At 36.5% G+C, this 27,960-nt stretch overlaps 1 protein-coding gene across 5 annotated transcripts in view; it reads left to right on the top strand.

Annotated features, from left to right (window-relative positions):
- Positions 1 to 27,960, top strand: part of BMPR1B (bone morphogenetic protein receptor type 1B) — a 424,822-nt gene that overhangs the window by 7,846 nt on the left and 389,016 nt on the right. The window lies entirely within an intron of this gene.

Genomic DNA, 27,960 nt, shown 5'->3' with positions numbered 1-27,960 from the left:
TCCCCACAAGGGGTGTTTTGACCTTGGGACTTATATTTTTCCCTGCATATATCACTGGACAAATGTTCCTCAGAACAAACTTTTGGAAAAATTGATACAAATAATTGGCTGAATATTTCGCCAATCTGTTGTCTCCTGAGAGATGGGACTTGTTCCTCTACCTGTCACACCTGTTACAGAGTGGGAATCCAGTCCTTGTTCCCCTTTCTTTCCCCCTTTTTCTTTTTAAAGGTAAAATGAATGTTTTTTTTCATTACCAAGAGAAAGACTTTCTGCTTGTATAGATATAAGTATACTCAGGCCTCTGGGGCTCACAGACCCAAGGTTTACAGTCTTCTAAAAATATACTAATTGTTTTATTTTTCTAATAAAGGATGCATATTCCTTGAAGTGAACTTGGGAAGTACAGAGAATTCTAACAGTTAAAACCACTCTTTTCTACCACACAGATAGCTTATTAACTTTTTGGGTCTTTTTTTTTCCTTTATATAATTAAGAGTATAGTATAATATGATTTTGTGTCTTGCGTTTCTTTTTCACTTTACTTTATGTATTATTCTCAATCCCAGACGTGTAATGACTTCTGGCCTTCAGATGATTGGTAATCTACATTTCAAAAGAGCTTCCTTCCTTACCTCCCCAGTTCTGTGGCCAGAGACAATATGAAAATAAAATGGTGTATCTAGAACGAGTTTCTCATTTTAAGTATTCTCGGAAATTGGAACCACCTGGTAAGCAGCTGGCAGTTCTGTTTAAGAGACCTGGAGTAGGTGACCTCAGGTTGCTTCATTTATGAGTCATTGCAGTGTTCTTGCCGGCAGCCAGATGGACGCACAAGAACCCATGACCAGGCTGCTTTGGAAGCAGTACTTAGTCATCCTGAGTGCCTGAGTGAGCTTATATAATGTTGAGATGAACTCAGAAAAGTTATACAGGGAAACCTGAATTATTCTAGGATAAATTTAACGGTTACTCAATTTTTAAATGATACTTTCTTCCTTCCATTGCATGTTTGAGTTGTAGGATTCTAATAACATACTAATATGTGGTTCTCTATTTTATCCTGTCTTGTAATTTTATATTTTAAGTGAGAAACAGTGTTGCATCTGTATGTCAGTACATAATGGAAAGATGTAAAAAATACTAAATGTTGTAAGTTTTATTCTGCGTACTTTATAAGTGAGGGATGCTGTTGTGGTTAAAATATGTCTGTTCAGTAAGTCCTTTTTCATTCAAAATATTTCAACAGTTCTGAATCTTTATCTCAAGATTAAGTCAATCATGCTTTAAAACACTTATCTTTAACATCTGTAGCAAATGAAAATGTTTAAATTCTTTCTGAAGAAGAAAACCATGCTATACTGTTTAATTGAATTAAATAAGCTTTTCATGGAAATTTACCTAGGAGCTGTTTCTGGAACCAATTTGGAAAATGATCTTTGTGTTCTGTGGCATTTATGTTTGATTATGTTTTTTTTAGTAATTCTCAATGGATGTGATTCACTCCTTGCTTCAGTCATCAAATTCTTCTAATTTTTGTAGGCAAATTAGGCATTTCCTATTCCATAATTATGCATATTTATGGAATAATGTATGCTTGCTTTTTAAGTAAAGACAATATAAGCAATTCCTAATCATATAACTTAAAATTTTCTAAATTTTTTTGATCATTTTTAGCATTCCATAGAGTATGTTAAAGCTGAGATATAACAGTCATATATAAATTAACTTATTCCAAAAATGTTTTCCAGTTTGTTCTGACAACTTTTACTAAGAAAAGCAGGTGTTATTGTTTCTAAAAATAGCAGAAAATCTAAAACTTTTTGTAAATACATTGCCTTGAAACAGTCTGTACTTTAAGCACATCAAAGATGTGCCTACATTTTCTGGACTACATTTTCTGCATTCTCTTAGATTGTTATTTCACAGAGCCATGAAGAATTTGAAAATTGCTCAGAAAAACTGAAGTTTCAGATTCTTCTAACTGTAAAATTTATGTGTGTTTTTATGCTTGAACCAGGACTATGACATAATACCTTTATTTCTTGAATACTTCCTACTTAGCAGTTTAAAGATATTTAAAGCATATTTAACTTTAAAAAACAAAACAAAAACAACAGCAAAAAACCTTTGCCAGTATCTGCAATAATCTGTATGTTGGAATCGCAGCTCTTTGTCTCCTCAGGTCTGTGAATACACGAATGCTCATTTCTATTCTCTTTTACTCTCCACCATCCTGGTCGTGCCTTCCCCCTTTATTTTTTCTCAGTTTTGCACTTGATTTGAAAACATTGTTTCCTCTACTTTTTCTGAGCCAGAGGGGTTTAAGACATTCTCATTTTTCTATGATCCTGAATCTCCATAGAGTATTTTCACGACCCTTCCTGACTTTTCCATCCTCTGACTGATTGGAGTTTTGACTGAGTTAGTATAATTGGAATGATGACTTGGTATTCTGTAGACATAATCTTAAAATACTTTAACAATATTATGGAAATGATAGTAATAGCAAGATGAATTTCTATTTTATGAAATTACTTATTATATAATTTCACTCATACTATTTTTATGAAATGTCCATGTTTGAAACATTTAAAGAAATGGATTCTAGTGGCTAAAGTTAAAAATGGCACAAACATATGAAACGTATTGCTAGATATAACTTGAATCTAGACAGTTTTCATTCCTTTATGTATTTCTTTGATATAATGCAATTATAGATGTTTATATAGGTTTTTATCAGATACTGTCTAGCTCCTCTTTTATTTGAGATTTTATGTGTTTGTAACTGTGGTTTGAAAGGTGTTATTAAGCACTCTTAGATGCTTTTCTTATAACTTACTAGCATGCAGCTGACTTACGTGAGACCATAGATTCCTTTTTTGGCTCATTTCTCCTAAACCTGGAAGGTGTAATACATTTTAACAATAATATTTTACATCTTCAGTTTGTGAATAATGTCTTTCTTACAAACGGAATTGTTAAATATTTATGCAATATGAATAAACTTCATGCCATATGTGTCAAAGAGATAACCTGAGTCTTGCTCTAAGGGGAAAGATGTTTAAAATCATGGATGATACACTATCAAAAAATAAGCGCAGAGCATAAACAGATGTAACATGGGAAAGACAGGATGAAAGTCGATGAGCACATTGATGCGGTGCCGCGGTGAGTCAGTCAATCATTCCGTCTTTAGGCGGTGTCACTGGGGACTGTATTAGGGAAGGTGTGACTGGTGTTCCGCGATTTCACTTTTAAAATTTTGTGTTATGTCGGATATCGTAGTTTTCCTCAAGACACACCAGTGCTCTCTTTTTGGAACTTAGGAGATTTTTCCAGTTTAACTCCTTGACTTCATATTTGTATTCTAGTTGAATCGACAGCTGCAGTTCTTTAGCTCTGTACGTCTTGTCCATACATTCCTTCGTTATACAGAGCCTGTTGAGCTTTGACAGCTCCAGTGTTTCCGTGTAACCATCACCTGTCCAGACTGAAAGAATGCTCATCTATCTTGTTTTTCTTCACAGGCCTGTCCTGTGGTCCACTCGATCATTTATTTTTATTCACGTGGATTTCCCTCAGTTTCTAGATCTTTATTCCCCTTCTTTCTTGGTAAAATTAGAGTTGTAATTTTTCATCCTTCAGTAGGTAGTGGAATGCTAGACTGTGTTAGACTAGATGTATGTGTAGTGTTTTAAGTAAAAATGAACTGTGGTTTTGAATTGGAGGGAAAAGCATGTTTTTTGTTCTTGAGTGATGTCAGTCCCATTGTTAGCTTTGTTGGCTGTGGGAACACAGAAACACAGTGACTTCTATGCTCCTATTTATGATATCTAAGGCCCATTTATCCTAAGAAGTACAGTCTCTATGCTTTCCCCCTTACATGTCTAACCCTATAGTTTTCCACTTTAAATCTTATGTGATGTCTTCCTCCTAGTAACTCATAAAGTTTTAGAAACCTTGTAGGTTATCCCACTGACTTGGCATCTCACATACTGGAAAAACTTAGTATCTTTTGAAATCCTGGAAAGTTTTATCTACATTTCCTCTTCTACATCATTTATAAAGATGTTGAATAAGACCACTTCTAGCACCTTCCCTATTTATAGTTTTCTTGCCAAAATAATGTCTTTTTTTTTTCTTTTTTACAGTCATCTTTGTTTCTCCAGTTAAAAGTTCGTCTAGTCCTATGATGACTCAGTTCTAATAACTTTTGTGGTAGTACCTTGTCAAGGGCTTTTTAAAAAAAAATAGGGTGGATTATATTCACTGGTTTCTCCCTTGAGGCTCCATACAGCTTTTAGTATTCCAAGACATGATTAGCCCTAAAAAAAGTCAAAGCTAGCCCCCCACCCCCTTACCATTGTTTGCTAAACTCTTTGGTGACCTTATGCTTTAGCATATATTGACCTCATAAATTTGCCAAATTGCCAAGAAATAATTATAACATTATATTGGGAGAATTTGAAGGGCTGAGGATAAAGGAGATGAAATTTTCGCATTAATGTGGATGGCTGAAATACAGTTATATATAAGCAGGCAAAAGATAGAGGTTACTGTATTTGAGTCATTCCTGTGTTCCAGGCAGTGAGCTAATAAATAAGCTCATCATGGTTAAGATAGTGATTGCCAGCTCCATTTTCAGATGAAGGGACTTAAAGACATAGTGAGGTTCGGCAGTTGTTAGTGGGGGATTCTAATACAGGGCTGTCTGATTTTAAATCTGTACTTAAATATTGGAGGGCTGTTAGAGCCAGACATTTGTTAGTTATTGATGGTACAAAGATGAACAGAGATAAGCCCATGTGGTCCAACAGCTTTGAAAGACTCCTGGAAGAAGGAAGAGACTTGTGCACAGTTGAAAGAGAGAAAACTGCATGTGGAAGATGTGAGCAAATTTACCACATTTTTACTTAAACTGACTTCCGTTTGATCCACATTTTTCTGTGTGTGCTTTTTTTTTTGTGAGGGAGAGGGACATGCAGTCATTAACATGGGTTAAATGTAGTGACATGTTTTAGTGGATTTGGGAAACCAAATAGCTCAGGTAGTTTGCTAAGACTGTACAGATGCAAATGATGAAAATTGTTTAAAGTTGATCAGTTTATCTGAAATGACATTAATAAACTTAAATTATTTTGAAAGAACCACCATAATATAAGCCTTATAAAAACATTGGATTTGGGGGCTTGGCAAAAATCTGCTTATTGGGAGGCACCAGAAAATTGTATTGTATTTCCCACTAAAAATACAATAAAAACCTTTGAGTAGAATTTGATCTTGAAATCACTTTTTCTAACATTGAAATGGACTCTAGGTCATCTGTAATAGGGATATCACCTATATTTTGTCTCTATTTTTATTAGACTGTTGGAATGAAAATGAAATTAATACAGAGGTTTTCAAAGAATCATAAAACCTCTCTTTAAGTGTAATACCTTTATTTTTTGCATGTTTAAATGAAAGGGGTCTGTTGGCTGTGGCCATAGAGCTTAGCTGAGGCAGAGCTGTTAAAGAAATCTTTAGTTTCCAAAATAACCAGTTGAAAAATATTTTACATGGAGCAAAAGTGCTATGGGGAAAGCAAAGTTTAAAATGGACTTAGGCATTAAAAGTGAAATGATAAATTTAAAAGTTAATATTATAAATATTATATATAAGTTAAGTCCTCACATTTTTGCTAGTCTGGTAATCACCATTTGATTTTCCAAAGGCATGTATAGACCACAAAAACATTAAGTTATAGTATAATTTGTAACAAAGAGAAAGCTTCCTTAGTGACTCTTTATATTCCAAAATATAATTTTTCCATTATGGAAAATTATATTTATGTTGAACATAAATAGATATTTGCTTCACTAATGATCCAGATTATTTTAAAATCATGTTACTGGATTTAACGATGCGACCTCTGTTCTGTGACCTTGTGTATTCTGGAGGCTTGTTATGCATGTCAACGGTATTTCCTTTTATTTGTTTTAATTTTACCTGCCACTGAAATCATTGAATAACCCTTCATAATTTTATTATGAAACCATATAATAAGGAAGGACTAGTTGATTATTTTTTACTTTAACTTTCATAATCTCATATAGTTCAAATCTTCTTTGTGTTCTCATTTCTCAGGTCAGATAATTCATGTTTTGCAGTTTCTCATCACAGTAACGGATGAGATAGGGTAATATATTTCAATACATTTACTATTTTTCTTTTAGCATTTTAATTCTGTTCTCTCTTTCAGGGGGAGAGAAGCAAGTAGTATGTTGAAAATAGCACACAATTGGGAGACAGGAAAGGCCATAATTAGTTTTGGAACCTGAGACTGATCAGTTAAATAAAAGATTGGCCAAGCTCTTTAAGGTCTTTCTGGCCTGAAATGCTATGATTCTATAACCCAGATGGGCAAATCTTATCATGGTTAATAATTACACTGTGACATTAGGTTTCTTAAGAGCAAGACACTGTAACTAATACATCTTTGTGCCTTTTTTTTTCTTTAGGTGGTTTTTGAAATTTCTGAGACAAAACAGTAATCATAAATGAAGTTCTTTCCAAACCTAATCACCTTTGGTATTTTATAATTCTTCAAATGAGATACTGATATTTATAAATCATATAATTATACTGTGTGCCATTTTATATACTTTTATAAATAAACCCTTGGGGGTTGCAAATAATTTTTGTTAATAGGAAGTGACTCTGCAATCAGTACTGTTGTAATACATTCTTTGAATTATTTTCTAAGGACTTTGAAGCAATTGTTGAAAATAGTTTTGTTCAGAAATCAGATTCAGTTTAAAAGTTGACCGTATTGGATTATGGGCTTCCTGGGTAGAGCAGTGGTAAAGAATCCACCTGCCAATGCAGGAGACACAGGTTCCAATCTCTGGGTCAGGAGGATCCCCTGGAGTAGGAAATGGCAACCCACTCCAATATTCTTGTCTGGAAAATTCCATGAACAGAGGAACCTGGTGGGCTACAGTCCATGGGGTAGCAAAGAGTTGGACACAACTGAGCAATTAATTGTGCACACACACTCGTACTGGGCTGTAGTGGGTAATTTTACTAGAGATAAAATATGCAGAGAGAATAACATTGAAGCATGTATATTACCATATGTGGACTAGATCACTAGTCCAAGTTCGATGCATGAGACAGGGCACTCAAAACCGGCGCACTGGGACAACCCAGAGGGATGGGGTGGGGAGGGAGGTGGGAGGGGGGTTCAGGATGGGGGACACATGTACACCCATGGCTGATTCATGTCAGTGTGTGGCAAAAACCACCACAATATTGTAAAGTAATTAGCCTCCAATTAAAATAAATAAATTAGTTAAAAAATATGCAGAACATCCCAGCAATATGATGAATTTGATTTGGTGATTATAACTTTTCACTGATAAGAGATTTTTTCTGTGTGCCTTATTAGTTAACTTTGTTTCTCTAATGCCGCATACTAAGTAATCTCTTTTAGACTCCTTTTAAATGTAAAAACAGGACTGAACTAGGTTTAAGATGTTGTGCAGATAACCTGGTTCTCCCTATGAGAAGTTAATCTCCGTACTATTCTTTCTAAAATATTCTTTCCTCATATTGTTCCAGGATTGGCTTAATATTCAGATGCCTTTAAATGTAGGGAACTTGATATATTCTTATTATTTTCAAGTTGATTAATAATTTCCTTTTAAGAACTATAGTTTCATACAACAATCAACTATGTAATTTTTATATGTTTGAAGGTTTCAGTGATATTTTCTAGATTATCCGTAACAAGTTTTTAATCCCAGCCCACTTCTGTGCAACCTGTTTGTATAGTATGTCTGTATGTGTTGAAAGAGTCTATGCTAAAGAAAGCTATACTTACCAAATAAAGTAAAATAGGATGAGAAAATTATGCTTACCCAGTAAAGTAAAATAAGACAGAGGACGAGATGGTTGGATGGCCTCACTGACTCAATGGACATGAGTTTCAGCAAGCTCTTGGGAGACGGTGAAGGACAGGGAAGCATGGCATGCTGCAGTCCATGGGGTTGCAAAGAGTTGAACATGACTGAGTAAAGTAAAATAAAATTGAGGAAACAAATAATCACAGCCCGTAAAAGTTCTATCCTGGAGCATTTGCTGTTGATATAAAGCAGGAAGCCTCCACTGAAAACTGTAGAGTTGTCTGTTTTACATGAATTGTTTGCTCTTAGGAGATAAGGGAAATGATAAGGAAAAAGTTGAAGTTCTTAAGTAATGCTGAACATGTTTTGTCCATAGTGAATGCATTAGAATTCATGATGCTAAAACTCCTGAATCCAAAATGAGAAAGTGTGAAGCAGAGTAAGGGAAATTCCCATCATGTGGACTCTTACTTGGAAGTTGGATTGAAAATGAAAAAATAGTAAAAAAAAAAAAATTACACCCAACATATATCACTTTACATAATGAATTTCTCACACTGATGCTGTTCTAGCATTTTTCCCTTCTTTGGAAAACAGCTTCATTTTCAGAAGAAAGTCTATTAATGCCACCCCCCTGAACTCATGTATGTACATTAATGCATAAAATTAATGTAGTCTATTAATACATACCCCCTGGAAGTAACTTTTCTTCCATTACTTTGTACCCTCTTCCATTCTAAGTGTTCTGCACTGCATCAATTTGTAATTACTAGTTTCCTGGATTGTTAGTGTAATTAGCATCCTCAGCAAAAGCTTCCTTGTTTCTCTATTTTCTTCGTATTTCACAATATGGAATATAACACACAAAAGATGCTAGGTCAGTGTTGATTGATTGATCGCCTTCCTTAGTTTGGTTCTTTATTTCCATGTAATTATGGAAATTTTCCCTTGACAGTATGTGAGGATTCTTAGGGTTTTTAAAAATCTACCATTTGTTTAATTTATAAATACATTCTAGGACATGAAATGGGAAAAAATTCTCTTCTGTATTTTGACTAAAAGCAACATAGATGCTCTGCAGTGGATCTGCGGTCAGATAGCCAGGTTGGTGTTCTGGCTGCTCCATTCAGTGTTCTCATCTGGAAAATGGGGACAGTAGGAGTAGGACCCAGTAGGGATGCTGTGGTAATTAAAGGAAGAACCTAGAACTCTGCCTGGCATACAGTAAATTGGTCAGTGAATGTTCACTCTTGTCCTTTATTTTAGACGTCTTTAAGTGACAGGCACTCAGCCTACTTTGGGAGGTACCTATATGAGACTGTTCTATGAAAATGGAATGAAGAATATTTACAGAATTAATAGATCAATTTTTAATTTTTAAAAATTTTTTGCTGCAGCACAACGTGTGGGATCTTAGTTCCCTGACCAGGGTTGGAACCTGTGCCCCCTGCAGTGGAAGCACAGTCTTAACCACTGGACCACCAGGGAGGTTCCTAATTAGTCAATTTTAATGAAAAACAATTTTCTTACAAAATGTTTCCAAATGCAAAACATTTTAAGTCACAGATACTCATGAAAATAAGTGCCTAGTTAGAAATAAGAAGCTCTTAGAAACAGTTATTTCCTTCCCTTTTTATTCAATTTGGGATACTTACATCTCTATTTCAAATACTTCTAAAAAAGAAAAAGTCTGTATAATGAAATAAGAGGATAAATTGTATCCTTTTATTAATTTGAATGACATTTTCCCTTGGATGAATTCTGAAAAGTCTGGTTAAGTTTAGCACTAATGGAGCTTGAAGAGATGTCAGCATTAAGCAAGTGTTTAGTTGCATGACCTGATCAGTTTACACTATTGCAGAACCTTAATTAAAGTTTTATTAAACTGTGTAAACTATGATCCAGTTTGGATTTGAAAGTAGATAGACATCTGTTTCAAATATTATTACCACAGTTAGAAATTTATAGCTTTTTTCTGAAAGTCTCAAAGTTGCCCTTTTGAATCTGTTGTTTCTGTCTCCCCACCATTCTCTGTACTAAAATATTTTTTTGTGATATTAAGGTTATTTTAAAAATCACATTCATAATCTATATAATATCTATACAACAGAAAAGCAGGACAGTGTTTGGAAATACTTTATTGAAACTAAAAAACAAGACTCCTCTGTTTTATGTTAAAAGCAAATTTCTGTAGTGATGCATCAGAGACACTGAAGCCAACTTTTTGATTGGGGACCTTTTGTGCCTTTTCCCCCCATCTTTCTCTCTTTTTCTTTATGAAATGAAGGCTAATTCTAGTTAAATTTGATGTCAGTTTACTCACTGACAGTAAGCGAAAGTGCCCTATTTTTTTCCTTTGCCTCAATGACAGAAAATTCTTCAGCAAATGTACTTCTTCAGTTGGTTGTGTATACATTTTATCCTTCGTTCTGGAAAAGAGACTTGGTATCATTTCATTCAGAGTATTTAATGCTATCTAGATAAACAAATCAGAATTTAAATTTTCTTTTAAACCTTGCTCACCTGATATGATAGAAAACAATGCTTGTGATATCTCACAGTTAAGAATTCATTCATTTACTATATTGCCGTGTCTTGGTTCTGTAGGCACTTATTATTAAATGAATGTGTGTTTGATACAAACTTTTTAAAACATAGGAAGAAGTCAAAAGGGAAATTTCTCTACTTGGAGTTGTTAATTGTTTTCATTTTGATATATTTACGTCTCTCTTTATCATGTATTTTTAGATTTTAAAGAAGGGATATTGTCATTTTAATTTTATATTTTATTTTTGCTTGAAATTATATTATGAATATTTTCTTATCTTTAAATATGCTTCAAAATATTTTAATGACTGGAAAATACTAGTATTCCTTAATAATATTTTTCCTATTTTTTTTATTATAAATAATACTGCAGTGAGCATCTTTATGAATAGATCTTTGAATATTTTTATAAAGGCCTTTGTATATAACACCAAATTGCTTACTGCTTTCCAGTAAAGTCATTCTAATTTATAATCCTACCTGCAGGGTATCTATTTAATTCTACTCATATTCTTAGTAAGTACTTCAGTTGTATCCATTAACTTTCTCTAAGGATCAGAAAAAGACAAAATGTGAAAAACCCAAACAGTAGTTTTGAATAAACAGGAATGTGCTTCATGTTTTTTTTATTAAAAAAAAACAACAACACAGGAGTTTTTACTTCTTATGAATACTGACCATTACTCTTGATATATAATTTCATAAAATATATAAATAAATACAAATTAAAATGCCAGTCTTTTTTTTTATTATTACGGTTCTTTGTAACAATAGAAATGATTTAAGGAAAAAGCAATTAAATTACATAATCCCTAAAGTCAAAGGCAGAAATGATGGTAGGAAAAATATCTCATGCAAATTATTTGATACGTAAAATAACATTTAAGGTGGTTTTGTGCCTTGCGAAAATACTCTTGTTTTGGAGCAGAGCTGTAGAAACTAAGTTGTCTGATTCCTGTAATTTTTTGATATATGTTTTAAAAGGAAACATTTCTTCCATATTTAAAAGTATGTATTTTAAGGAGTGACAGAGTGAATGTCTTTATACCTGCTAGTCACTTTATGAAGCAGAGTAATTCCAGTACCTTTTAAAACTCCTGTGTGCTCTTCTCATTTACTCCTGTCCTTTCCAGTGGAGTAAAAACTCACCTGAGTTTTGTCTGCATTATTCACTTACTTAAAAAAAGTTTTTTTTTTTTATACCGTATGCTTGTGTATCCTTAAACAGTGTATTTAGAACTTTAGGAAAATGTCATTCAGTGCTGTTGTATATTTTTTCTTCCCCTTTCTCAAATTTATGTGTTTAAAACTTATCCATGGTGCCTAAGGCTGTATTTCACTTATTTTCACTACTTTGTGGTACTCTTTTTGTGCATAGACCACAGTTTAGTTTGCCATTTGTTGATGGTTATTTCTTAAGTTTTTGCTATTACAGAAAATGATGTTATGGGTTGCTTATATTCTCAGTGCACAGGCACAAGGGACATGGGATTGCTTGGTTACACAAAAGGTACATTTTAAATCTGTAAGATTACATTCTATTTTCCACAGTAGTTCAAACTCCTACCAGCCATATAATTCCTGTTGTGCTGCTTCCTGTCCTGTGCTTTATATTGTCAAATTTATTAAATGTTTTCTAATATCCAAGATTGACATGCCGCCTTACTAAGATGCTTACAAGTTGTGGATACTAGTAATTTTTAAAACAATCAATTAAATTCTTTGCAGATATCTTCTTACTTGTGGTTTGTCTCTTTTATGTTTGTATGGTAGCTTTTAACCACAGAAGTTCTCAATTTTAATGTAGTCAAAATTTTCCAGTCCTTATGGCTTACATTTCAGTTCCTTGTTTAACTTTTGCTTACCCTAAGGTCTTAATGATGTTTTGTTATATCCTTAATCCATCTGCAACTGAATATTGTGAGGTGTGAGTTAAGGTTCAATTTAATTGTTTCCATACGTATCACCTGTTGCCCATTCATTTCAGAGTGGCTCTCCATTTATGTCAGCTCTTTTATATATATGTATATGTATGTTATAAATGTCTATATGTTGATGTAATATATATCTGTTTTATGTATATGCATCTGTATATATAGATACGTACATATCTCTTTTGAGCTTTAAAATTTCCATTGGGCTAATTTTCTCTTCTTGTAGTAATACTGCACTATCTTAATTTAAAAAGTTTATTGTGAGACTTTATTTTTTTAAACTGAAATATATTTGACATGCAATGTTAGTTTCAGGTATACTGTGTAGTAATTTGACATTTGAATACATTATGAGATGATTACCACTCTAAGTCTAATAACCATTAGTTCACATACAAAGATTTATCTTCATTATGCTTTATTTTACATACTCATTTATTTTCCTGTTGCTTTGTTGGATTCCACATATGAATAATATCATGATGAGATTTGTCTTTTTCTCACTTGACGTAATGCCCTCTAGATACATCCATGTTGTCGCAAATGGCAAGATTTTTGTCTTTTTCGTGACTGAGTAGTATTCCTCTCTGTGTGTCATATGTTCTTTATCCATTCATGTTTTGGACACTTAGATAGGTTCCACATCTATGCTGCAGTAAACATTGGTGTGCTATGTATCTTTTTGCATTAGTGTTTCCCCGCACTCCCCTCGCTTTGGGAAATACTCAAAGAGCTTCCCTGATGGCTCAGTGGTAAAGAATCCACCTGCCGATGCTAGAAATGTGAGTTCAATCCCTGGGTCAGGAGGATCCTCTGGAAAAGGAAATGGTAACCTATTGCAGTATTCTTGCCTGGGAAATCCCATGGACAGAGAGCCTGATGGCCTATAGACCATGGAGTCTCAAAACAGTCAGATATGACTTAGCAACTAAGCAACAAAACAACAAATAGCCAGAAGTGAAATTGCTGCATCATATGGCAACCCTAGTTTTTAATTTTTTCAAGACCCTCCGTACTGTTTATCATAGAGGCCATACCAAGGTACATCCTTACCGATTATGTGCTAGGATTCCCTTTTCTCCAAATCCTTGTTAATACTTATGATTTGTTTTCTTTTTGATGATAGCCGTTCTGACAGGTGTGAGGTAGTAGCTCGTTGTGATTTTGACTTGCCTTTCCCTGATGAATAGTGATGTTGAACATCTTTTCATGTGTCTGTTGGGCATCTGTGTGTCTTTGGAAAAATGTCTAAATGATTATTTAAGTTGACGATGTCTCAAGTTTACACATTTTAATCACCTTATTTTTAAAATCCCCTCACGTTTAATATTTTTGACATAATATTTGATGTCTTTGTATCCCTCAACTGCTTACTCTGGCTATAATATGATTTTACTACTTGCGTCTTACCTTTCTGCTAACTTTCTAACTAATTGATTTACCTTTACTGAATACTGTGTTGGCCAATGAGATTTTTTCCTTTCATGGTTTTTATATTTCTATGTGATCTTTTCTTTTGCTTGGAGGAGTCCCTTTAACATTTCTTGTAAGGTGAAATAGTGTTGCTGAATTCTTTAAACTTTTCTAATCTGTAAAACTCTTGGGTGAAGTGGGCTTCCCAGATAGCTATTTGCCCAGCCTAGGGGCAGAGCCTGTGGGCTGGTGCTGGCTTGCTGAAGGGTGAGACTGGGTCCTCAGCACTAGTAGGCTAGAGGCATGAATTCAGAATAGTATTTAATAGTGCCAGTGTTGTTGCTATAGGGCAAGCTTTCAAAAATGTCTGCTACAGCACCTCTGTCCCCAGAGTGAGCTCCAGTTGCTGCCTGCCTCTCCAGGTGACTCTCCAAGATCAGCAAGTAGGTTTGACCAAGGTTTCTTTCTGCAGTGGGATTCAGAACATGTGAGGTTTCACGTGCCCTTTTAAGGAAGAGTCTCTGTTTCCTTCTAGCTCTTTGGCTCTCCTGAATGTAAAAAAGCCTTGCTAGTTTTCAAAGCTAGATGTTCTGTGTATAGGACCCCTGGGCTGGGGTGCCCAGTGTGGGTCCTAGAACCCTCACTCCTTGGGGAGGACCTCTGTCATTGAGGTATTGCTTCTCTTTGTAGGTCACTGGCCCAAGGGTGTGGGTCCCAACTTTACCACATCTCTGCCCCTCCTACCTGTTTCATTGTGGTTCCTTCTTTATATCTTGCACTGTGGAAAACTTTTCCTGCTAGTCTTGAGGCGGTTCTCATGGTTAATTGCTTTGCAAATTGTCATAATTTGGGTGTGTCTGTGGGAGGAGATGAGTTCAGAATCTTCCTACTTGGCTGTCTTGGCCACCTCTTTATTATCTTCCTAATAAACTGCTAATACAGTATCCGATTTTGGTCTGCTAATACAGTATCTCATTTAGAACTTTCACATATATGTTTGTTGATGACATTGACTTTTTTCTCATAATCAGTTTTATTGTTCCCTATAACACACTCAGCCCTAGGCAGCCAATAATATAATTTCTGTCTGTATACATTTTCCTTTTTAGACGGTCAGTAAAAATGCAGTTATTCAATATGTGATCTTTTGTGACTGACTTTTCTCACTTAGTATAGTATTTTCAAGGTTCTTCCATATTTTAACATGGGTTAGTAGTTAGTTCTTTTCCATTGCTGGGGAACATTCCACAGTATGGACATCCCTCATATTTAGCCATTTAGTAGTTGATGGAAATTGGGATTGTTTACATTTTAAGCTTATATTAATGATACTGCTACTAACATGCATGTCCAAGGTCTTGTGTGGGAATATATTTTCATTTTCTTGGGTGTATACATCAGGGTACAGTTTCCTGGCCATATGGTAAACTCTATGTTGAACATTTTGAGGAATTTCCAGATTGTTTTTCAAAGTGGTCTCAGCATTTTATATTCCCACCACCAGTATATGAGTGTTCCAATTTCTTAATATCCTCATCAGCATTTATTATTATCTGTTTCTTTGGTTATAGCTATGTTAGTGGATGTGAAGTGGTATCTCATCATGGTTTTAATTTGCAACTTCCTGGTAACTAGTGATGTTATGCATCTTTTCATGTACTTATCATTCATATGTATATCTTATTGGAAGAATAAGAAATGTCTTTTTTCTATAAGAAATAGAATAGAAATATCTATTCATATCCTTTGCCATTTTTAAGTTGAGTTATTTATCTTCTTATTAAGGAACCGTGTGTCCTTTACATATGCTAAATAATGTCTTTTATGAGTCATGTTATTTGCAGGTATTTTTTCTTGGTTCCTAGGTTTTCTTTTTCACTTTCTTCATGGTGTCTTTGGAAGCATAAGTGCTTTAAATTTGATGTCCAATTTAATCTATATTTTGTTTGTGCTTTTGGTATCATGTTTAGAGACCATTGACTACTCATCCCAGGTATATTTGTTTACCTCTGTGTTTTCTTACGAGTGTTTTCACCCTCATACTTGAAAGATAGTTTTGATGGATACAAGATTAGTGATTGACAGTTTTTTCTTCTAACACAAGGGTATTATAATCCCAGTGTTTTTGGTTTCCACTGTTTCTTATGAGAAGGTACCATTAATCTCATTGTTGAGCTTTGAATTACTGCTTTTAATTAGATTGTTTTTCATCAAATTTGGAAAACTTTCTGTGATTATTTCTTCAAATTTTTTCTCCTTTCTCCTCTCCTTTTGATAGTCTCATTACACGTGTATGTGCTTAATGTTGTTATTCAGTCGCTAAGTTGTGTGTGACTGTTTTGTGACCCCATGGACTCTAGCCCACCAGGCTCCTCTGTCCATGGGACTTCCCAGGCAAGAACACTGGCGAGGGCTGTCGTTTCCTTCTCCAGGGGACCTTCCCGGCCCAGTGAGCCACCTGGGGAGCCCCTATATATGCCTAGGGTCCCACATTTCTCTGAGGCTATGCTTATTTTTGCATAATATCTGTTGATCTGTCCCTTATACTTTTTAAAAAATAAGTTATTGTACTACATATCTCCAGAATTTACATTAAAAAGGTAATTTCTCTTTATCGATAAAATTTTTCATCTGTGTTCGGTAGGACACTGTCATCATGTTATCTTTTGCTTTTTAGAACATAGTCTTCTTTAGTCCTTTGAGTGTATTTATAATGGCTTTGAAAGATTTCTTTGTTAAATATGACATCTGGACCCTCTTGCCAGTAGTGTCCCTACTGTTTTTTTTTTCCTGCTTATGGGTCACTTTTCTGTTCGTTGATATGTCTTGTAATTTTTTGGTAAAAAGTGGATGTTTTAGATAGTATAAGTGAAGTGAAGTCACTCAGTCGTGTCCGACTCTTTGAGACCCCATGGACTGTAGCCCACCAGGCTCCTCCATCCATGGGATTCTCCAGACAACAATACTGGAGTGGGTTGCCATTTCCTTCTCCAGGAGTTAGATAGTATAGTAATTCTCAAATCTGATTCCCACCTTCCTCTGGCACTTGTTTTTGTTGTTATTTGCTTATTTCTTTAGTAACTTTGTTGGACTTTTTGAATTAAGCATTCCCGCCTTGCAATATGAAGCTTCTGCTACCACTCTTCAGAAGTGAACATGTGTTCAGTCACTCTGGGATGACAGTGTTTTCTTTATGACTCTCTCTTTTCCGAATTATGCTGTCTGCATCTCTTGTCCTAACCTAGCTGTTAGGCTCCACTGGTAGCTGACTGATAGCCCCATTGTTTGGGCCAGTGCTCTGTAACATAAATTTCTTCACAGTCTTGTTTAATACATTTTTGACTACTTTGCAGGGGTAGTTTTTAAGGCTAGTATTAGAAGTTTGTTGTGACCTTAGAAGACTCTTCTTAGTTCTTTCCCTAGTTCTCTCTGATAAACTCGGTGGCCTATGCATGCCACATCTCCAGTCGTGTCCAACTCTTTGCAACTCTATGGACTATAGCCTGCCAGTCTTCTCTGTCTGTGGGATTCTCCAGGCAAGAATATTCAAATGGGTTGCCATGCCCTCCTCCAGGGGATCTTCCCAACCCAGGTATCAAACCCATCTCTCTTATGTCTCCTGCATTGACAGGTGGGTTCTTGAAAACTAGTGCCACCTGGAAAGCTTATATCTCTCATAGACCTGTGTGTGCATGCTAAGACATTTCAATCGTGTCCAACTCTTTGTGACCCTATGGACTGTAGCCTGCCATACTCCTCTGTTCATAGGATTCTCCAGGCAAGAATACTGGAGTGGATTGCCATGTCTTCCTCCAGGGATCTACCAGCCTCTTAATTACTTACCTCTAAAATCTTTATTTTTTCTCCTGTCCTTAAGCTTAAGCTTTCCTACACTCTGGTGTTCCAGCTAAAGTTAGTCTCTCTGTAGAATAATGCATTCAGTCAAGAATATCCATTTTATTTCATACTTATGTGGTATTTTAACTTTTTTGGCCATAGTATAGATGATCCAACTGTTGGTTAAATTTGCCAGCATGAAGTATTAACACTGGACTGAATGATTTACAGAAAATAAATGATTCCTACTTGGCTGACATTTTTATTCATTTACCCAGATTTCCTAGACTTGTCAGTAAATTTCTATGCAGACATTTGGTGATATATTGTTATCAATGCCTAGAGGACTGCAGAGTAGAAGGAAGCCCTTGTCTATCTCTATTTTTTTTAAATAAAAAATCCCTTGCATGGGGGGAAATAATGTTAGTCTCTTTGGCAAGAGTTTTGAATCCCTGTTCTTACAGACTTCCTCTCCCTCTGAGCAGAATCTCTAGGCCCCCTATCTGGAGTGTAGGAGGGGACAATGGCCTTCTCCTGGAGTGACGCCACTGTTTGCAAGGATGGTGCTGGACTGAGATGGTAGCCTCTGGTCTTCTCATCTTGCCTCTCGTGATGTAGAACCTTTACACCATGAGCAAGCCAGGCTGAGGGCCTTCAGGGCCCCAGTATTCTCTGCCTGCTTTGCTTGGTGTGGAGCCTCAACCCTGTTGGTAGAGGAAGGCGGCATTAGCCTCTTGACTGACTGCTCTCACCAGGAATTTAGCCACACAACTCAGAGCTAGGTGGATGACAGATGCTGCTCGCTTCTCCCTCACGGTGAGATAGTGCCAAAAGCTGAGGAAAAATGAGCACCATTTTCTTGGCCACATCCACAATGAGTAGAGTTTTCATCAGGTTGAGCTGTGGGTGGGGAATGGGAGCAGATTGTGGCTCCCGTTGCTGTAGACTCTGTCTTTACCTAGGTTTAGTATTTTTTTTTTTTTAATAAATGTTTCCTGATTTCATTATGCCCTTAAGACATTATACAGAGACTTTAAATGGCCTAAATTTTTTAAAGTTTTTAAATACTTTTCACCAGTTAACATTTTTGGGGCAGGGGAGTAGGTCTGTGGAGCTTCTCATCCTGCTGTTCTGGAAGTGGATTGTTGTGAGATTAGCTTTTAGTTTTCTTATTTTCCATGAGAGATTTAGGTAATCCAATGGGAAGATGGTAATGTGATTTATTTTTCTATTTTTTGGATGAACTCATTATGGACTGATGGGTATTTGTGTCCTTCCCAAATTCTCAAGTTTAACACTACTCCCTTGATGTGGGACATAGGTTCAGTCCCTAGGTTGGGAAGATCCCCTGGAGAAGGAAATGGCAACCCACCTCAGTATTCTTGCCTGGAAAATCCCATGGGCAGAGGAGCCTGGTGGGCTACAGTTCATGGGGTTGCAGAGTTGGACGTGACTGAGCAGCTGGGCACACAAGCTTTATGTGTGTAAGCTAAGCCTAAGCCCCTAGGGTGATGGTATTAGGAGGTGGGGGCTTTGGGGGTTAGTTAGATGAGGTCCTGAGGGTGGAGCCCTCATGAATGGTATTAGTCCCTTCATGAGAGAGTCACAATGGGAGAGTCACAGTAGGACAAAGGTAAACTGATGATGGCAGAGGCAGGGGCCCCCTGCCCCACCCTGCCCCACCCCGCCCCAGTTAAGACTGGAGATACCCCAGGGCTGCTCTGAAGAAACAGCAGAGCAAGCTGTTGAGACATGGGCAGTGGCACTCAGAAGACTGAAAGGCACATAGGCCAGTTTTAGGGCAACCCTCCCCCGGTGCCACCAGGGTGTCTGGCATGCTCTCAAGACACACCGATCTCATACGAGGAGGTGACTGCTCTTGCATCTTCTCCAAGAGAGGAGGTACAAGTCCAGTTCTTCAAGGTAGCAGCTCGCAGGTGCCAGAAAGAGTTAGTAACCAAGCTGCAGTGTGTGCCATTTGCACTGGGTTCTGTAAACTGATTTATCATCCCCTCTTCCACCTCCCATTTTAGATTTCCTTCACCTTTGACCAGTGCTCTGGGTAATCTGGGCTTTTGCCTTATAGAGTGACCCAGACATTAATTCCCAATGGGCTTGGGCCTATAATTACCTTGACTTTGTCAGGCTATAATTGTTTAAATTGTCCAAAATGTAGTTACCACAAGGCAGGGAAACAACCAAAGACGGCCCAGTGAATCCCCTAAGCCAGAGACAGTGCTCCCCATACCCATGGGATAGCAGTAGCCTTAACTTCTGGTGTTCAAAATGAATGGTCTAGCTGATACTTCTTTTATGCCCACTGGTGCACTGTCATAAGCCCAAAGAGAACAGGTGGTATCACAGCTTTCAGTCAATGGAATTCTTAATGGCCTCTGGCTAGATTGTTCTTCATCCCACCCTCCAGAAACCAGAACCTTTAAACCAGCAGAGGCTAAAATTGCGGGACAGAAAGTACAAAGTCTGCAAGTGGGTCACTGAGATGGATGGTCAAAAGCCAAGTCTAACCTCCACCCCTACGTTTTCAGATTCCTTTGTTACGAATTCAGCACTATCAGTTATCCAGTCAGCACCCTAGGTAGTACAGTACATCCACACCCACAGAATTACCCACAAGCTGCTTCCTTCCCCGAACCTCTCCTCCCTGCCACAGGCCTTCCACCCTTCTTATCCAGATGCTTCTGGGTGCTGGAAGGCACAGTGAGATGCCGAATCCTGCAATCATGAGCTCAAGTATAAAACAGGCCCCTTGTCCAAGGAAATCTTACACGGGGTCCTAAACTGATATATTCATCAGCCAGTCAGTGGACTGAACACTCAGATAGTAATACCCACAGCTTTCTATAGGAAGGTGAATAAAAACCTACTGTACATATCAATTCTGGTAAGAACAATCTGCTACCTCTTCCAAGCTCAAAGGTATCGAGAATAACCCACCTGCCACCAGAGACTGGCTGGATAATGCCATATCAAGGGCTCCGGGTCTGTTTATTAGTAGGTTTAACACTCATCAGAAGGTTCTAGGTTCTCAAGTCTTACAAAGTGAATCCTTTCCAGTATTCCTGTCCACTAAGGCTTTTAACTCCCTTCTCAACAATGTACCAAAGAAATTCTGATATTTCCACACATCCTAGACTGATCATTTACTCCCAAATCACAGTTACATACCCACATAATAATTAATTTACCCGGTAACACCCTATATTCCATATCCCACCATCTTTTAATACCCTCAAGATCTACTCCCACAAATACACAATCCCTGAAAGTACATACTATCAGGCAGTTATTTTGATGTACAGTACATTTCTCCTTGGAGTAGGGATTGTAGTCCCCCCACTCAGGCTGTTCAACCTGGAAGTAATGAGAGGTAACGTGAACAAAGCTTGAGGAGCTTAAGCAACTTACAAAGCGTTACCTTCAGGTAGTGTCACTGCAGAGACTCCAGATGAAGGGAGTGTGTTTTCCCCTAACTGAGAAATGGAGGGCAATTTGAGGGTTCGATACAGTCAAGCACACCCACCTCAGCATACCAGATTCCTTATCCCAGAGCCCTGCTCTGCCTTTGGATTTAGCATAGGCAGCCTGTTAAAACTGTACCCCGTGTTCAGTCTCCTTAGCAGCCGTTCCACCCTTATAATCATACTCTGGGCCTGGTTTTCAGCACAGTATTCACTGTGGATGCAGAAATGAGTGTCTCCTAAAGCAAATGTGGCTTTCCCACAGTGTCTGAAGCTGACTCTCAGCTGCCTTGGGCCTATCCCTTTTTCTTTTCAAAGGCTCTGATGATGCCAAAACATTAAAATCTTTATAGTTATCTGCATCCCTGTTATTAGTCAAGCTCAGTGGCCATACATTTTACCTCTCACACCAAATATTCAGAGCTGAAAGCTGTATCTCTGTGATACCACTGCACACTGGGTGGCAAACTTTGCCTAATAAGAGATGGGACATGGGAGGGAGACAGACAATTGCTTATCTCTCTTTTCTTCAATAGACCCTTCTAAGATGCAGTGGTCCCATCCACCTTTCTGTATTGTCAGTGATGAGTATATATTTAAGAGGTAATCTGAAGCAAGAGGAGAAATACTTGTTCCAAATAAAGGACAGCAGCCTCTGTGGTATTTTTAAAACTTCTTTAAAAATTAATTTTTATTGGAGTAGAGTTTATTTATAATGTTGTGTTAGTTTCAGGTGTCCAACAAAGTGAATCAGTTATACAGATACATAATATCCACTCTTTTTTAGATTCTTTCCCCTACAGGTCATTACAAGTATTGAGTAGAGTTCCCTGTGCTATACAGTATGTTCTTTTTATCTATTTTATATATAGTAGTTGTATATGTCAATCCCAGTCTCCCAATTTATCCTTCCCCCCTTTTTCCTCGGTAACCATAAGTTTTTTTCTACATCTGTGGCTATTTCTGTTTTGTAAATAGGTTCATTTGTACCATTTTGTTAAGATTCCGCATATAGGCAGTATCATAGGATGTTTCTCTTTCTCTGTCTGACTAACTTCACTCAGTATGACCGTGTCTAGGTCCATCACTGTTGCTGCAATCTGTGGCATTATCAAGATAGGAAAAGGCGGCCTGTTATTGAGGAACTGACATAGTTTGAGTTGAGATCATAGGCTAATTGGCAAACATGAGATTTGAGTGGCAGATTAAGGCCTGATCTTAACAGTTTACACTCTATCGTAGAGTTTACTAGTGATCTCCAAAATGGTATGCTTGTTCATTGGGATGTAGGAAGAACTTACTAAAACTTCTATTGATATCATTTTTAATATCATCCATTATAAATTTGTTTTATGTATATAAATATCTTAGTACAGTAAGTCTTATATGTGACATAAAATAATTGATAGATGCCAAGGAGAACTGATAAGAGTTGTTACTGTTAGAACATACTGGACTAATAGCAGATATTGGTTTTAGAAAGATAACTTTATTGTCTGGGCTGGGTTGCTGGGTGGGTTATTGGGGTTCAGAAAGTAGGAAGACAAGCTGCGATGCTTATGACTCCCAGATGCCGAGGTCCCAGTCTCACTACTTTATCCCTCCTGCTGTGGGCTCCCAGTCTTGTTCTTGGCCTGGATCTTTGTGACTTCCTGCAGAGCTGTCCATCATGTAGGAGCCTTGCATTCTAGGATTCATTCTGTGCTTTTCCCCTGTCCACACTGAGAAAGTTCTCACTGTATCTTCCTACAGTTTGTTAAGGTAGAAGTAATTTCTCTTTTATCTTAACTTTAAAAAACAGACTTTATTTTTAAAGAGCAGTTTTAGGTTTCAGGGCTTCCCTGGTAGCTCAGATGTTTAAGAATCTGCTTGCAATGCAGGTTTTAGGTTTAATCAAGATAATTTTAGAACAAAAAGAAAAGGATACTTTTTAGTTTTTTTTTATTTTTACCTTTGGTTATCTTTAGTATCTTCATGCTTCATCACGTTGAATGACTCCTTGGTAGGTTGTAACATCTGTTCTGTAGAAATTCTATGTAGTCTTCCTTGATTTACATTATGGCATTGCTTTTAATAACATTTTAATAGTTTTATTATGAAGATTTCCAAATTTCCAGTGTATCTTTCTATTATTTAGTATTACTAAGATGATTTTATTTGGAGAAGAGTTAAGATTTATTATCTCCATGAAGTTTAGAAACGATCACTGCTTCATCTTCTTTGGCTAGTGTCTTAAATTTCTGGAGAGAGCTGAAAGATATAAACTATTTAAATGCTTAAGAGTTTTGTCTCAGTTATGCTCATGTTAAATTTTAAAATAATGAAATTAAGTCTTCTAATCACTTGTAAAAATACTGAAGTTATCTAAATTAGTTTTTTATTTACTTAAAGTGTAAAATGATAGTTTATTGTTGCTGTTTAGTTGCTAAGTCATATTTGACTCTTTCGCGACTCTGTGGACTGTAGCTCACCAGACTCCTCTGCTCGTGGGAGTCTCCAGGCAAGAATCCTGGAGTGGGTTGCCATTTCCTTCTTCAGGGGATCTTCTTGACCCAGGGATAGAACTTGCATCTCCTGCGTTGCAGGCGGATTCTTTACCGCTGAGCCATGGGGAAGCCCCAAGGGGTCACAAAAGAGTCTGACATAATTTAGCAACTAAAGAGTAACAACAAAATGTTTTAGGAAAAGCTGACCAAAAGCAGCCAGAAGTGGCTTCCCCTAGTCCAGGCTATTTTCTGAAATGAATGGTTCTTTATTTCCTAAACCTATCTTTACTGGTTGTTTTAAACCTGTTCTTTCTTCTTTTGATCCATGACCTAAATTTTTCGTTACGTGGCAATGTTTGATGTATACTGTATTTTGAAAAGAAGTTTAAAATTACTAAATTGAGCGATTCTTTATTTATCTGGCATATTTAAATGATGACCTATTCAAATTAAGGTAACTTCTCAATTTTTACATCTTATTAAAATATTTAATTATCATTGATAGGCAACTTAAAAAATACATGCTTTCTTGCCTCATAAAATAGGTTATATTAAGCTAACTTAATCTCTCTTGATTACTCAACTATTATTATAGAAATCCTCTTTAAAACTCTGCTTTCATAAATAATGTTAGTATAAATAGGCTTTTTGTACTCTGAGTGTTCTCAGACTGAATTCTTCTGTCAATTTGGCCTCTGATTTTTGTCATTTATTTGATGGCTGCAGTATTTTTGCCTCTAGTGGACCCATGCAGTTCCTCTCTCCTCCTTCCTTCCCCTTCTCATCACCCTCCCCCCGCCCCAATAACACACCATACACAACACATACACACTTTTTTTGTTATTTTTATTTCTTTTATGTCCAATATATTGTAAAATGATGGCATTAATCTGAAGCCAAGAAATTCTACTATTTGTGAAATATCCAAGTCTCATTGTATTTATCATCTGGCATTTCTTTTAACTGGTTAGTGGCCTTGTTTAGTATGCTTTTCAGTCTTTGCTAGGCTAGAGAGCTGAATTTTCTAATTAAGCATGTCTTTAGGTTAACTGAGAAGCTGTTGTAAAACTACATTTTTTTGGTAGTTAACATGAATTGTGAAGCAGAGTTGATTATGGAAGCATATCCAAGAAAATTGTCTTTTAAAATAGTGTTCACTAAACAACAATATGGCTTACCTGGTGCCTCAGTGGTATAGAATATGCCTGTCAATAAAGGAAATGAGAAGTCTATCCCTGGGTTGGGAAGATCCCCTGGAGAAGGAAATGACAACCCACTCCAGTGTTCTTGCCTGGGAAATCCCATGGACAGAGGAGCCTGGTGGGCTGCATACAGTCCATGGCACTGCAGAGTCAGACATGACTTAGTGACCAAACAACAAACAACAACATAGACATGAAACTTCACTAAATAATATCCAAAGCAACTTAAATGGGTTCTGCTTTTACTGTCTCCAAGTGATGGCATTATTCAGATAGGCACAAAAAGGGGAAAATATGGTTTAACTAATTTCCTATGGAAGGATATATAGAAAACATCTTATTGAAACATTAAAAATATAATTTGGTGTACCCAGCAAGGATCTCATTCAAATATGAAGGAGAAATCAAAAGCTTTACAGATAAGCAAAAGCTGAGAGAATTCAGCACCACCAAACCAGCTCTTCAACAAATGCTAAAGGATCTTCTCTAGACAGGAAACACAGGAAAGGTTTATAAACTCAAACCCAAGACAACAAAGTAAACAGCAATGGGATCATACTTATCAATAATTACCTTAAAAGTAAATGGGTTGAATGCCCCAACCAAAAGACAAAGACTGACTGAATGGATACAAAAATAAGACCCCTATATATACTGTCTACATGAGACCCACCTCAAATCTAAGGACACATATAGACTGAAAGTGAAGGGCTGGAAAAAGATATTTTATGCAAATGGAGACCAAAAGAAAGCAGGAGTAGCAATACTCATATCTGATAAAATAGACTTTGAAATAAAGACTGTGAAAAGAGACAAAGAAGGACACTACATAATGATCAAATGATCAATCCATGAAGAAGATATAACAATTATAAATATATCTGCACCCAACATAGGAGCACCGCAGTATGTAGGCAAATGCTAACAAGTATGAAAGGGGAAATTAACAGTAACACAGTAATAGTGTGGGAGACTTTAATACCCCACTCACACCTATGGATAGATCAACTAAACAGAAAATTAGCAAGGAAACACAAACTTTAAATGTGCAATAGACCAGTTAGACCTAATTGATATCTATAGGACATTTCACCCTAAAACAGTGAATTTCACCTTTTCCTCAAGTGCACACGGAACCTTATCCAGGAAAGATCACATCCTGGGCCATAAATCTAGCCTTGGTAAATTAAAAAAACCTGAAATCATCTCAAGCATCTTTTCTGATCACAATGTGGTAAGATTAGATGTCAACTACAGGAAAAAAACTGTTAAAAATACAAACATATGGAAGCTAAACAACACACTTCTGAATAACCAACAAATCACAGAAGAAATAAAAAATGAAGTCAAAATATGCATAGAAATGAATGAAAATGAAAACACAACAACCCAAAACCTATGGGATTCAGTAAAAGCAGTGCTAAGGGGAAGGTTTGTAGCAATAAAAGCCTACCTCAAGAAACAGGAGAGAAATCAAATAAATAACCTAACTCAACACCTAAAGCAACTAGAAAAAGAAGAAATGAAGCACCCCAGGGTTAGTAGAAGGAAAGAAATCACAAAAGTTAGGGCAGAAATCAATGCAAAAGAAACAAAGGAGATCATAGCCAAAATCAGCAAAGCGAAAAGCTGGTTCTTTGAGAAGATGAATAAAATAGACAAATCATTAGCCAGACTCATCAAGAAAAAAAGGGAGAAGAATCAAATCAACAAAATTGGAAATGAAAATGGAGAAATGATAACAGACAGTACAGAAATACAAAGGATCATAAGAGACTACTATCAGCAACTATATGCCAATAAAATGGACACCTTGGAAGAAATGGACAAATTCTTAGAAAAGTATAACTTTCCAAAACTGAACCAGGAACAAATAGAAAATCTTAACAGACCCATCATAAGCACAGAAATCGAAACTGTAATCAGAAATCTTCCAACAAACAAAAGCCCAGGACTAGATGGCTTCACAGCTGAATTCTACCAAAAATTTAGAGAAGAGCTAACACCTATCCTACTCAAACTCTTGCAGAAAATTGCCTAAGAAGGTAAACTTCCAAACTCATTCTATGAGGCCACCATCACCTTAATGCCAAAACCAGACAAAGATGCCACAAAACAAAAACAAAAACAAAAAACCCCACAGGCCAATATCACAGACGAACATAGATGCAAAATGCAAAAATCCTTAACGAAATTCTAGCAGACAGAATCCAACAACATATTAAAAAGGTCATACATCATGACCAAGTGGGCTTTATCCCAGGGATGCAAGGATTCTTCAATATTTGCAAATCAATCAATGTGATACACCACATTAACAAATTGAAAGATAAAAACCATATGATTTTCTTAAAAGATGCAGAGAAAGCCTTTGACAAAATTCAACATCCATTTATGATAAAAACCCTCCAGAAAGCAGGCATAGAAGGAACATACCTCAACATAATAAAAGCCATATATGATAAACCCACAGCAAACATTTTCCTCAATGGTGAAAAATTGAAAGCATTTCCCCTCAAGTCAGGAACAAGACAAGGGTGCCCACTCTCCCCACTGCTATTCAACATAGTTTTGGAAGTGTTGGCCACAGCAATCAGAGCAGAAAAAAAAATAAAAGGAATTCAGATCGGAAAAGAAGAAGTAAAACTCTTACTGTTTGCAGATGACATGATCCTCTACATAGAAAACCCTAAAGACTCCACCAGAAAATACTAGAGCTAATCAATGAATGTAGTAAAGTTGCAGGATATAAAATTAACACACAGAAATCCCTTGCATTCCTTTACACCAACAATGAGAAAACAGCAAAATTAAGGAAACAATTCCATTCACCATTGCAACTAAAAGAATAAAATACTTACGAATAAATCTACCTAGAGAAACAAAAGACTTATATATAGAAAACTATAAAACACCGATGAAAGAAATCAAAGATGACACAAATAGATGGAGAAATATACCATGTTCATGGATCAGAAGAATCAGTATAGTGAAAACGAGTATACTACCCAAAGCAATCTATAGATTCAATGCAATCCCTATCAAGCTACCAATAGTATTTTTCAGAGAACTAGACCAAATAATTTCACAATTTGTATGGAAATACCAAAAACCTTGAATAGCCAAAGTAATCTTGAGAAAGAGGAATGGAACTGGAGGAATCAACATGCCTG

This window comes from Cervus elaphus, chromosome 17, assembly GCF_910594005.1.
Source record: "Cervus elaphus chromosome 17, mCerEla1.1, whole genome shotgun sequence".
NCBI classification, from domain to species: Eukaryota; Metazoa; Chordata; class Mammalia; order Artiodactyla; family Cervidae; genus Cervus; species Cervus elaphus.
This window is presented reverse-complemented; position numbering and strand designations above follow the sequence as displayed.